The sequence below is a fragment of the Pempheris klunzingeri genome, chromosome 3 (genome assembly GCF_042242105.1).
Source record: "Pempheris klunzingeri isolate RE-2024b chromosome 3, fPemKlu1.hap1, whole genome shotgun sequence".
NCBI lineage: Eukaryota > Metazoa > Chordata > Actinopteri > Acropomatiformes > Pempheridae > Pempheris > Pempheris klunzingeri.
This window is the reverse complement of record NC_092014.1, coordinates 9,749,187-9,763,792: the sequence shown is the minus strand read 5'-3', so window position 1 is coordinate 9,763,792 and position 14,606 is coordinate 9,749,187.

The window sequence follows — 14,606 nt, the reverse complement described above, 5'->3', positions numbered from 1 at the left end:
AAGCAGAATATGGACAAATAAGCAGAACCATGCTGCTAGCATGGCTAAAAACTCAACAATGTGTGTTTGCAGAAGCTGTGTCCCTGTTACTCCGGACAGGTCCCCAAAAAATACTGCAAACAGTTTTCAATGGAACTATTTTTCTTTCAAAAATGAAAGCTTTTTTTGAAAGTTTTTAGAAACTGTTTTTTTCAAGTTGTGAACACCACCAACAAATTATGGGTGGTGCCATAAAGCCCAATATCTAAAAACCTGGCAAAATAAAACCAAAACTATCTGCATGGTAAGCCAGTAGCTTGTATTCCACTGAGAAGCACCTATGAGTGAATTCAAACCAAATGGCTTTCAGACACGATGAATGCGGAAAACAACATCCCTGCCCAGTGCCAAAGTCGGGATTGCCCCTTTTCTCATGAAAACCACAAATGTAGCAGATTAAAGCTATGCCACACCAAGCCTGCCAATACCAACTAGCTTCATCTGCCATTTAAAGCCTTCTAATCCATCATTAAAACGAACTTAGGCCTGCCGCTGCAACAAGCTTTACTCTGCGCTGGAGTGCAACCACGAAATCTGGTTTGACTTGCTGCCACCAGGTTCAGTACTTGCATTGATGCACATGCATACACATACACTGGAAATTGTCTCACTTCCTGACAACAGCATGCCCCTCTCTCCACCTTGTAAAACTTGTTTATCTCATTTTCCTTCAATAAAAATCATTTTTATAGAAGGTCTCCCTGCTTGTTTATTCCCAACAACTTCCTTTTGATCCAGTCCCACAACAATTGCCATGCTGAGGGCACGGTGTCAGTCTTACTGTAAATGAGGTACCCAGTTTTCCTAGCACCACGACACACAGCACAATCAGTAAGGACCACGGGGAGGGTCGTGGTGGAAATGGGGGTGAAGTGGGAGCAAAGCAGGGGTGTCCAGCAATGCGTCACGATCCCCTGAGTGCTTTCATCTCCTCTGATAAGTGCCATACCTAATCAGGTTAAAGCAGCACATGCCACGGAAGGAGAGGAAATTCCGGCCAAAACGGTAACGTATCTGTTCCGCTCTCATGCGTCGCATTCCTCCAGCTAATTAGGAGTAAATATCTGACCCCGGAGAGAAAATGTCCACATTAGTCCAACCAGTCAGCCGGTGTGGTCCATCTGCACTCTCTCTTTCGCTCTCCTCACCCCCCCCCCCCCCTTCCTCTCCCCTCTCACCCTAATTTGGCACACAGATGACAAAAAACATAGGGGAGTTCTCAGTCGGTTTCTTTCTTTCTTCTAGGGCTCCCCTCCTTTTTCTTCTCCAGCATTAGGCCCCATCATTACTGACAGGCTATCAGTTGTTCTCATACCAGATTATCTACTGCCAATGACCTCCAGGTCATGGCACCGTGCTCTCTGCCACTTTCTCTCTTTGCTTTGCCTTTGTCTTGCCACAGATACACTTCAGTGAGTTTTTAGGCTTTGCTGACTCCAAATCAAAGATACTGTTGGACGTAGTGCCAATTTGAGTTTTGCTCAAAACAGAACCATGTTTCTAACATCATCTGTAAGTTATGTGATGAAGTAAAATAGATTTTAGGAAAAAGAATTTGAGGAAAAAAAATCAAAAAGATTTGATTATACTGTTTTTTCTGTTGTCTTATTCTTAGTCGTATTATAGCAATGTCATTAAATTATCATCTGCCATTGTGGATGATGTCAGGATCTGCAGCTGGAAGGAGTTGTGAGCAGAACTAATTTTTACTTTTTTCATTTTTTTCATCAAATTCAGATCATTCACAGAATCAAATGTTAACTCTGCAGAAGTGATGCCAAAGTCCTGCTATGGCCTCAATTTCACAAGCTTGCCCTCAGTTTCGTAATGGCATTTAACAGACACAGGTCTTATTGTTCGAATGCTCATTTCTGTTTCAGTAGGAAACAGCACAATGAGACAGTATTTCCAATCGCATGGAATTAAGTCTTTGGTGTGCAAGAAGAATGCAAGAATTGATCTACCTGTATGTAAATATTTCTTCAAGATTCAAGATTCAAAGATTCAAAGCCTTTATTGTCAAGTGTACAGTGCAGAAACGGGTTTCCCTGTCCAATGAAAATCTTACTTTGCCATCCGCACTGAATGCCAAAGAGTGAAAAAAGAAGAGGATAGAATAAAATATAAAAACATATAAATATAAACTACTATTGCTAAATAAACTGCTATTGCTTGAGATATAAATATATTTACAAAATGTGCAACTTAACTTAACAACTTACACGCAAATTTGGACTATTAAAACATTTGACTTTTTTTTTTTTACTTCTAGCCCACCTGTATATTTATAATACCAGTATCCCAGGTCAAGACAACATATGAGCTTGTTTGTTAGGGCTAGCTTGTTCGATAGCTTAATGTCCCACACACAGGAGCAAAATGCAAGTGTTGCTACTCATTGTGTTTACTTAGACTTAGACTAGTGCGTGACATGAAACAAAGTGGGCCACTGTTTTTAGTTGACTGAACTTTTCATGCTTTAGATATAAAGAAGTGACAGGCAATGATGAAATCCAACGAAGCTTGAAGTTCATTTGTATCTGACAACCACTGTTTTTTTCCTGTCAGAACTTTTGTGCTTTGTTGATTCAATCAATGTGCAGAGGAAACATGTTGCCATACATGTTCAATCCTGGCGCCCATGTTCAAAGAAATGATAAGTTATCCAAAAATGATTTTCATATCATTGTCAGCTTCGTGTCATAATCAATTTCTGAAAGATTTTCCACACTGCACTGAGACAGTTAAATCAAAACAGTCCTTGGTAATTTGGCTGCTTCCATTCACAGTCCATGTATTTATAACAGCGCAAACAGACACACTTTATGTCTCATCAGCTGACGTACGCAGCATGCCACACACATAGCAGCAGGAAGCAGCGCAGTGTTATACACTTGAAGTTGTTTACACTACATTACAGAGAGAGGAAGGTGCTTGAGAGGCACATCATCATCCTGACCCATGATCCTGACCTGTGTGCAAGTGCACGTCAAGCCACAGTCCACATGTTCCAAACTGGACTGCGGTCAAGAGCAACATTAGCAGGGGTTTGGCAGGAAACTGAGACAGTGAGCAGACAAACAGAGAAGTATAGATAGTGTCTATGTGAGTGTCACACTCTCACCACCTCCTTTATGTAATGCTGCATTAGTTGTGTCATGAAGCATAAAGTTAAGCTCAAAACACAAAACTCGAGACCATGTAGGAATGATGAATGTCTCCAACGTCAATGACAGACATCCACACATACAGAAGCTGTCATGATCCGTGATGTAGATACAGTGTAAAGCACCAAAAAAGGCTGCATCAACTTCACTATGTTAAACAAGGCATTCGTCAACAAGGAGGGGAGGACTGAGTGGTGATGATATTGCTGAGTTATGTAGCTGCAGCAGCATTATGAACGCTAGAGTGTAGTAACCCGCATAAAGTGCTCTAACACACCACTTCTGATTATAAAGCATCTGAAGACCACATTTGTGTGTAACAGCTAGCACTTACACCAGGGTGGCTCACAATGGTTTTTTTTCCTACTCTTTTTTTGACTCGTATTTACTCTGTGGAAGGTAATTAGCGAGCTGATCAGAAACCATATTTATTCCCCTGTGGTCTACCACAGCACTCTTTCCACTTTAAAGTGTTTGCCGAGCAAAAACAACAACATCTAAATGCTTCCAGATATTAAGAGAAGTACTATTCTCGGCTTGCTGTGACTTTTTTTAAAATCTACTCCGTCTTTTAAATGGGTGGAAATTATGGCTGACTGAAATAAAGTAATTCATATGTACACGTGGGCTATATATGGACTACAGTATGGATAGATACCATCTCTGTGGCGTTCCACTCCATTCATTTTCTGTACTCCTCTTAATTACAACCAATTGTGGCCATAGCTGCTCATTATGTGAAACATTACTCAGTGTAGAAACACTTTAAATATTATGATTTGGTTGGAAAGAAATGATTCACATCCCCACCTAATAAATAATTACACAACTCTGTATCAAAAAAGTTCCCTTTTCTTAAGTTTTAGAACACCACTAGGTAGTTCTTTTTCAAGGAATATTTCTGCTGTTAAACTTGAAATAACTGTTTTTTTTTGGGACAGCAGGAAGGAGTTGCAAACACAGCATTGGCATTTTTATCAACTTTTTAGTAATATTGTGATCTTGTAAGCAAATAGTTGCGTATTAAATATCTAGCATTATGGAGCAACATTTCCATTCAATGGGAGTTGTGTTTCTGGCCACCAGCTGAATCAAAGTTCAATATTTACTCTCTTTTAGCACTCTTTGTGTTCTCTACTAACACTTAAAGGAAATATCTGGCTCTTCAGCTGCTAAATGCTCAATTATGTTCACCAGCTAGTCACTAATTGTACCTGTCTGCTGTTTGGCATTGAGCAGGTAGTGTACAGTGGGTTTTTAGAGCTGCCTGCTGTGGCCAGAGATGATCCTATTAAAGCAGTGAGAGTGAACCAAAACAGTAAAGTTGTGGGCCAGACAGCTTAACAATGAGCTGAAACTTGCTTTAAAGGTTCATTAACTGGAGGGGAGCTGCAGATGCAAGTAATACCTGTTAACATTGCCACATGTTTTCACATTGTCATGTTATCAAAAATATCAATTAAAGCGGTTTCTTTTATTTCTATAATATTTCTTTGTTATTTTCTTTGTTATATCTTTATGAGTTGTACATTTGCTCATACATGTATGTATCTAGTTGACAAAAAAAGTCCATTTAGTAGCTGTTCTGGAGCTTTCAATCATATTACAGAATCTTCATCAGCATATAGACAGGTTTGCATTTAATGGTAATGGTGGATATTCAAAGTTTTTCTTTCATCTGAGCACTGAGGATTTCTGGTCCCTCTTGTTGTCTTAAAAGTTGTGTTCATTCTTGACCTTGGAAACAACAGTTGTCAAGGCTCACATGGAGTTTGTGTTTCCAAGCGCAAGAAAGAACTTTGAACCTCAGTGTTAGTTATTGTGTGTCTGTACAGTATAATTGATACATGTGTTTCTCGTAATCTAAAATTTTTTCTTCATCTGCTGCAGCAATTAAGCACACAAAGTAAAACACACTAATGTCAAACTATAAGCATTATGAAAAAAATCAAACCTTACATCCAAATAAGGCTGAAGCGCTGCTCATCACACACACACACGCACAAGCGATCATGCATACACATGGGTCAGCGGTCTGTGGTTTGAGCCTTGTTGTAGTCAGACAGCATGATGAAGTGTGTAGAGACCAGAAGAGAAAGGAAAGTGCTTCCTGGGCAGTGATGTGTGACAGGAGATATCAGAGAACTTGGTGCAGGGTCAACCGTCACTGACAACCACCACACCTCTTGACATCCACCCGAGACCCCGGGAGTTGTGCTCAGCGGATATGGGTCAGTGGAGGCTGGAGATGTGTGTGTTCATCACCTCAGTGTGTGATCGTCATTTAGTGTTTCAGAGTGTGTGTGTGTCTTTCTGCTTGTATCCACACTATCTAATTCCTCGCGGTGCTGCGCCGGCTACCCAGGTGGTCCTGAGCGGCGAGGAGAAGAGTCAGTATGTTCAGGCAGCCAGCAGGTAACCTAAACCTTTACACCCCCTGCCTGCAGCTGCCTGATCTCCTCCCTCAGGAACCAGGGCTTCTTTTTCATGCCCTGCGCTTTGTTCCCCACCCTGCAGAACATTAGCACCACAATGACCTCTACAGAGAAACCTGAGTCCATAAAAAACTAATGGAGTAAAATGAAGGAGGCAGGCTGAGAGGAAGGGTAGCTGGGCAAAAAAAAAAAAGGATGCAAAAATTTGTCAGATTTATATTCCGTAAAATTCTTGAAAAATGGGTCTTTACAGCAAACAGTTGGACGTCGCGGGGGGTTTTTTTTTTAAGTAGCGACTGTGGTTTTCGAAGTGAGCATTCTTCAAAAGTATCCCCATATCAGTGGTGAGGCAGGGGGGGAGAGGAGGGGACAGCCATGGCATGTAATAATGGCCTGTCATTTTTCATCAACATTCCCGACAATGCATGACCCAGACTGGAGCCAGAACACACACTTAGGGAACTGACACACTGCACAGAAATACATCACTTGGGTCAGAGGGTCGACCAGCGTCATGATTACTGAGACCAGGACAGCCTGCGTATGTGTGTGTATGTATGCAGAGTGGGGGGGTATAGTCCTCAACATCATGGCTGGGAGTTTAAGACAGGGGGTTCCTCTGTAGTTTGTCGGAAAAAGGAAAGCAGAGAGAGGATGTAGGGCTTCTCCCATTCATCTCTATTTCTGCATGTTCTTCTTGTGCTTTTATTCCTACCATCAGGATGTATTTCTTGAGAGAAAGTCAAGCACACAAGCCCTTGAGCTGAGGGCCCTCTGGGAGAGGATGGCTGCGCCACACAGACCCCCACACCCCGAACCCACTCTTAGCCCCCTTCTCAAATTAGATCCCAGGTCTAATCAGAGACAGCTTGGCGTTGTGGGTGGAAACTAGCCACAAACCTCATCTTCAAACGACTGTTGGTTGCTGTGAGAGGCCCCCCTGTTCTGTTGACTGGGCAGGATGGAGCACTGTACGAGGCGCTCTCAATTCTCTTGACCACACAATGGAAAATGGGAGAGAGACCACACAACAATGAGTGGTTTCCAACACAGCGGCTGACCTAAACCCAGTGTCAATGTGAAAACCTACTTGAACAATACCCCTCAAAAGAACAATATTCAGTGGCACACAGTGTAACATCTTTCCTTTCTCTTGGTTGGCAGGTTGGGATGCCAAACACCAGGTAAGATAAAAAGGTGAGTCAGGTTTGAGAGAGGGAGAAACAAAGTGATACGAGTAACAAAATTGAAAATCTGCAGCTATGCATGTGGCTCTGTGAGGCTGTGCTTGGCACAGTGATGTGTTGAGCTAAATGCTAATGACAGCATGCTAAAATGCTCACAATGACAACATCATCATCAACAATTAGATCTTACCACAAAGTACAGCTGAGGCTGATGGGAGGGCCATAGGGAGGTTTCGCAGGTATGTTGATGCCAGATGAAAACTTAGGGAATTAGCGAAGTTATAGCAGTTCATCCTGTGGGGAACATGAATGTATTTGCCAAATTTCATGGCCGCCCATCCAATAGTTGTTGAGATGCTAAATGTCAAAATCATGGTGGCGCTAGAAAGTATTATGACTGATCTGTTTGGAAGCAATAATGTCTCTACCAAATTCAATCAAACAAGTCAGTCACGACCAAAGTGGTCGAGTGTTCGACTAGCCGACAGCCACATCCCTGGAGCCACACCACTGGCACCACTAGAACTCATTTGCTTTCCTCTTGGTTGTGACATTATTTTAGCCACAAAAATAAATGGAGCCATTAGGAAACAGAACAAGCTTACTGCATCCTGACATGCTCATTAAAAACTGCAAATATAGTAGCAGCTATGCGACCTTGGGAGACTCAGCAGTTGTCGAGGTCAGCACTAAATTAGACAGGAATCAGCCAGCGATGAGCCCTCCTAACCCACTGGGATAAAAAACAGAAAAAGAAACCAGTAGTGGATTTCTGGAAACCTCTCCTTTGGCAAGCACTCGTGATTATCACTTTGTATGGAAGCATTCATTTTGTTCTCAATTGTAAGACAGAAAAAAGTCAGTTCCCCCTATTACACTGGTAATGATAGATTGCTCTGGCTGAGAGCACATGTCCGGCCAGCCGGCCTGCTGCTTTGCTACCTACACCACCGATGCCAGAGCAAATGGGTCCTCATTTAAATCTTGTCAAGGGTAAAATTGGGGCCGCAGCTAGTAATTACAAAGTGGCACATAAAGTCTAATTTGGGTCATGCTGTGGTGGCCTAAAAGCAGTGTGAGTACAGTTTTTGCTACTCCCTGTGTGCCTTTGTAAAAATGAAACAAATGTGCTTATTTCCATCAGTGAGAAATGGAAATTTGTAATGGCTAGCACTCTCTCCCTAAGGATATTTTTCTATTCTCCAACCAATAAACATTAAGACATGGAGAACTCCCACCAGTCAGATGACTTCTTGTGGATATTGACTTTTTTTATAGCAATAAATTAATTCTGTGAACAACAGCTTAATGTTGACATGACACTTAAATTGAACTGAGAATTGAGTATTCCACATATCCTCCATAAAGTAGCATCTGCAATGGAACAAATTGACCACAAAGAATATTCAGATGTATTATCTTCTGTTACCATCTAAATTCTTTTTCGCAAACATAGACTCCATCTATAGCCAATCTCTCTCTCTCCAAAGTGACATTATTAATGTTGAGTGGTAATTACAGCTGTTCAAACACTGGATGGTGGCCAAATGACCCATGCTCCAGGAAAATAAGGTGATCTACTCTGGCAGCGTGTGCTAAAGTAATGTGAAAGGGAGCATAATAACGTTTGTCATAATTCATAGGACACCGAGGACCTGCCGAGAGAGGCCTTCAAACCCAAACACTGTGTGTATGAATGTTTGTGTGTATGACACAAACCAAAACAGGCAGCTGTTCACACCAGGCCAGCAACGAGAGGAGCGGGTCCAGTGACTGAGGCCCTCCTCAAAGTGCTCGTTTCATCTGTTGAGGAGGTCCAGAGATCAGAGGGACAGAGAGGGGCAGACACGGAGGGGAAAGTCTCTTATGGGGCCGATGTCAGGGGCCAAAAATAGCGGAGAACGCCTCTCTCTCGGTCTCTCTCCCTCTGTGACTCATCTGGAGTGCGGTAATTAGCAAGAGACGGTTCACCACCATCGTGGCTGGAACCACACAGTGCATGGTGGTGACAAGGCCCAAAACAAACGCTCCTTAAAGAAGGACAGGGTGGCAGGGGATGGGGGTTAAGAAGGGGGGAGACGGAGAGCAGGAGCGTGAGGATATGTCACACTTGGAACCGATTAGTATTACCAAGTCCTTCCAAGGACCAAGAGGAAGCGAGAGGGAGGGAGGAGGAAACCAGAGCGACAAGAGGTGAGAGAGAAAAAGTAGGGATGAACAAGAGCTGTCTCATTGCATGGATTCTCGTCCCCTCATCATTTTTTCCCCTGGATTTTCCACTCATAATTGAAAAGAGTTGAAAAGTGGAACTCCTTACTTTCCTCCTTACCTTTGCTGCATTTTCTCTTGATGGCACACACTAATGGAGGTCTGCTCAGCAGCTACCCCAGGAGCTACACCAGGAGAAATCCCCAGTTGACTATAATGGGTTCAACAGACCCCTGGACATTAAATTACACTGCCTGCATATCAATTAATTCACCTCCATTTTCTAAGCAAACAAAATGGTCCATTCACATATCATCGCAGACCCCGCTGAGCAAATAAATGCCTTCATCATCTCTGTATGTTTTGAGTCAATGTTTTCCTTGCATTTTGAGTCATATTGATTTATGTCTGGACCTGGTAGCGTGACTGTGTGTGTGATAGAAAAATAGAGAGATATATCAAGAAGAATGAGAGAGACAGGCAGGCAGAGACAAAGTATGTGTGTGTCTATGTGTACATTTGTGTGTTTACTGGAGACCTATGAGATGCCACTGGACATAAGCCACTAAACCTTACATAGCTCGCCATACAAAAACCACATAATATGTTTTGTGGGAGGGATTGTTAGGGATCAAAGACGGAGCAGCAGATATGAGTTTCTGTTCCTGGCTAGTCGAGGAGGGGGGTTGTCATACCAGACATGGTGAGCACATACATTTCCTTGGGCCCTGGGCGTGTGCTGAGGTTCTGCTGGGTGGACTCATTACTCACTGTGAGCCCTGAGCCTGGGGTTGACGGAGAAGCCTGTGTCACACCCACTATGCACTGACCGTTTTGTAATCCCTCCTGGGGTTGCGGAATGAGCTTGTAATGATGACTAGTTTGATACGGCTTCACCCTCTGACAGACATGCAAGAGGCTCTGGAGGCATCCATGCAAACACAGACTAAAACCTGCTGTGATGTAAGTGATACTACCGTGCGAGAGCTTCTGTCCATAGCAGGAAGCACTTAATGGAGCACTTCCATGCACACGCAGTCTTTAAAGCAAATTTAGGCAAATTCTGTTAAGACATTGATCAATGGAAACTCACCTTGACAGTACCGACTTTGAGGGAACAGAGAGCCAGAGAATTAGGAATGGAGGAAGCTATTGTAGCTAATTGACTGTGTGGTCTGTGGTGTCTGATATGTAGTGTCTGATATGTGCCTTTACAACAGGTCTTTTTTTGAGATTATTTTAGCCTTTTTTAGCTCATTGTCTTGGTTTGTGCTCATTAACCATGTTTCCAGCAAACCATCTCTGATGAACCAACTGTAAGCTTCGGATGTCGTGTTTTTAGATTGTTCCTCTGGCCCCAAATAGTCAAAAAACAATTGATGCAGTTTTGACACAGAGTTTCCCCGTATTGGTGACAGAAAATGGTTGCTGAGCTAGTGACCCTATAAGCACCTTTGTTGAACAAAACTGTTCAAGCCAGCAACAGACTGAACTTACTTTGAATCCTTAAGGTCTCTCCATTTTGATGTATGTGAGTAACAGTAACTCTTTGACTTGAACTGAACAACATCACTATTTGAGCCCTTCACAGCAGGTTTTTTTAATTTGTCCTTGTAGCTAGCTAGGATGCATGCATGCATCATTAATTCGATTTATGCCCTTGCTTTTCCTAATGCAACTTTTGTATGTCAAAATGTCTTCTATGGGAAAGGTCTATCAAAGGTCATTCATAAATCCCATTTGTAGCACAGTCAGCATTCTCAAAATGTTACTGTTCACAGATTGATAGATTCCTTATCCTTAAAAGATCCAGGAAATTTTTAATATCGAAAAAGCAAGACAAATCAAGTCCTGTCCTGTTTCAAAACGAGGATTGGTATAGCTCCCTGACCTGTTCACACTCTGGCAGCGTAATTAGGCTCACCCCCGTGATTTTGTCTCTTTATCAAGAATGTTCACAAATCCCTGTGAATGACATCATCTCGTTCTAGGGAGTTGTAGCCAAACAGACAGAGAGAGAAGCAGCACCAAGCGTAGCATCCAGATCCAAGCCCTCAGCAGTCACTCTCTTGAGCCAGCAGACCTGGACACCAGCAGAGAAAAATATGCCAAATACCTCCCCCCACCAACCACCACCCCACCCCAACCATGTCCACCCCCCACCCCCCCACCCTATTATTTCTGCCCCTCTCTCTGTTCTTGAAAGCTTGGTTACATCATCCTCAGTGTCCACATTTCAATAATGCCTCTGAAATCTCCCACTGGCTATAAGACTCAGGGGGGGTTGGGGTGGAGAAAGGAAAATAGCAGAATGCGTGATAAAGAATAATAACAGACATACAGGAATTGTTCAGTATTTGTTGAAGATTTGTTGTTTAAAACATTCGGAACATGCCAGTCGGATGTAGCTTTCTGTTCTCCTCTTCCCTCGTAATCCCTCCAAGTAGATGTGTAGTGGTAAGCGTTTGTATTGACTCAGGCCAGTCAGCCGAGCTCTCTTTTCAAGCCCCCCCCCTCCCACCCCACCATTCAGCCAGTGGGGGGGCTCTGAGCTCCATGCAGGCCCAGCCATAGCAGACATTTTTGTGGTGAAATCATTAAACCCACGTGCAGCTCTCTCTCTGTGGTCACTGGGGGTCGTGCTCCTCTGCCTTTAGCTGAATAAATCATAAAGTTTGCCGGGGGACCACACAAGAAGCCAGCCCAATGCAGCCAGCCCATCCAGTCTATGCAGCCAGCGCAAAACACATGCACACGCACAGCCCCAGACCTTGTTATTTTTCAGAAAAACACCAGCAGTGAGACAGAGACAGAGGAAGCGAGACAGAGAGAGGCAAGGAGGCAAAACTGCAAAGGCACAAAAAAAACCTGAGAGAGAGAACAGGAAATAATGTCAGAGATAATAAAATGCGTAAAATTAACAGGGAATTAATGGGTCTGTATCTTATAAAACAGAAAAGAAAGATATACAGGTATAGCTAAACAGACAGAAAGGGACAGACTGAAACAGAGCACAGTGAGGGAAAAAAACATGAGCGAAAGCACAAAAAACACTGAAGAATCTGAAAAAGATGTCAACAACATTTGCTAGTAACATCAGTTCGGACGGCCTGAAAAAACATAACACAACATATTTCTGAGCGGGCTCAGGAGCATCATAAAGGGGAGAGAACCTCTCTCCCTCTCTGTCTCTGTCTGGATGACCTCGCCAGACTGATCCTTCAGACAAGACCTGACTACTAGAGGAGGAAGCACTGTCCTGTCTGAGGATCACATACTGTCTGGGGAACACTTAAACAGGGCCGACTGAGAATGTGTGTGTGGTTGTGTGCACGTGTGTGTGTGTGTGTGTGTCTCCGTATTTGCGAGATGCATCAATTAATATCATAAATTACTCGAACAGATCACTACTAAAACTGTCACTGTGATTTTAGCGAGGGAAAAGGTCTTGTTTGTGGACACTTCAGAGCAACATTTCCACGTTAATTTGTACACCAGAACAACAGCACTGGATGTCTTTGCTGCAGCGGTGGAGGAAGGAGCTCTGAGATCTTTTACTAAAAACGACACTAATGATTGTTTTTATATTAACAACGGATCAAATGGCTGTGTTTAATGTGAAAAGAGTAGACCCACAGATAGTTGCCACCTGACTTGACAGTTCTCCTCAGATCTGTGGATTTCAGCCTCTTTTAGGTCATTGTTTCGGTTGTACGGCACTTGTTGTGGCTGTTGTGGTTGTGCGCAACTTTACTGTTTGGTCCACTCTCACCATTTGCGGCTTTGCAGTTGCAGCAGGCAGAAAAGGAAAAAAAAAACTCGGCAAGCCAAAAATCTGTGACTAGCTATTGAACATAGTGGAGCATTTAGCTAAAGAGCCAGATATTTCCCTCAGTAGTTGGTGGAGAAGAAAACTGAGCTAAAAGGAGTGTTTGCATCTGATGGATGTCGAAATAGGCAACTGTTTGCGAGCCCACATTAGTGACAATTACCAATGCCGTGTTTACAACTTGTTGTGCTGCTCAAGTGGCCAAAATCAGTTGCTGCAGGTTTAAATAAGTAGTAACAACAAACTCATTAAGCAGCAGAGTGCCACTTGATGATGCATTAACATGTAAGCAGCATTACAATGATGCAGCTGGCCATGAGAGAGCAAATTTGAGCAAATCTAAAATAAAATTTGGGATTTAGCAATGGCATATTTTATCTGATGGTCCCAGGTTTTGTATGTTCTTTCTTGATCTGCAAAGTAACAGGTAACCACAACTGTTAAATAAAATAAAAGCAGTCGGGTGAAGGGTAAAATACAAAGCAGTATGAAATGGTCGTATAAGGGTAAAGTACTTCATAATTATTCTTAGAAAAGTATTTGAGTCATTGTATTTAGATTCCACCACTGCTTCGCTCCGAACGTAGAGACTAGTTATTACATACGTGAACCATGTATGTACGCCATTGCACCATCAACACACCCACTCCTGCATAAAAGTCATTCACAAACCTTTCCAACAATCCTCTTTGATGTTTTGTACAAACTTTCTCCAACTTAAATTCAACGCATCAACAAGTACAAACCACCAAACCATTCCTAACTAATACCGTTTCTAACACCCTGCCGTCCCAATCTGTTGTCTGCTCTTTCTTCACCTCCATCGAGCCTTTGTCACCTGACTAAAAGGTGGGGGTCGTCACGCGTGTCATGGTGAGAAATGTAAGTGGCAGAGCAGCCTGGAGAAAGAGGAGAGGGCGAGGGCGGAGGTTGAAACTCTACCCTCACCGTTAACGGAGGCCATAGCACCTCTCGACCCCAGGCCACACATTTCTGAGTGAACTTTGGCCCTATGACCACACCAGTGGTGCTGGGTAACTCCTCGAGTCATACACACACACAGTATATCCTCAGAAACCCTCTGGCTTGCAGGAACGCAGCCATTACCTGGAGATTGTATCAGTGTCAGTTTGTGGGGGATTCTTGCTCCCTGGGGTAAAGCACAGAGGGCAGGCGCCTGATCTCTCTGTGAAATGTTAATGTGGAACAAAACAGGCTGAACTCTTGAGTGTAGCAATATGTGAAGCCTTGCTCATTGGTTGAGAAACTCTATCCCCTTTAGCATCAATTGGCATGTTACCAAGCACAAAACAAATCAGACAGCTTTCAGTGTTCTGCAAAGCTTTTTAAGCACACATTGATGCTTCCACAGTTGGATCACTGAGGCATGCTTTACAGTATATCTACAGTGCTCTGCCTTCATTACACTGAGACAAAAATCTCCCATTTAAGCTACAGAAGTGTTCATTAGCACTGGTATTTCAATTTTGAAGACAGTAAATTGGCCAAGGAATGCAGCTCGTTTCTTATCAAAGTCTAGAAGCCAGGGATCTAGAAATGCCTTGCTTTGTTGAGCGTTTAGTTTATCTGTCCAGTAATTGCAGGTTGTAAAACTTGTCTTTCTGGGCTTCTTGCTATCCCCAGTGGCCAATGTAACCATCTGGCCCTCGCAAAGATCTGAGCAGGAAGTTATGGGTGACGTAAGAGGATAGGAACTCTGATAATGGTTATGCAGCCTCAC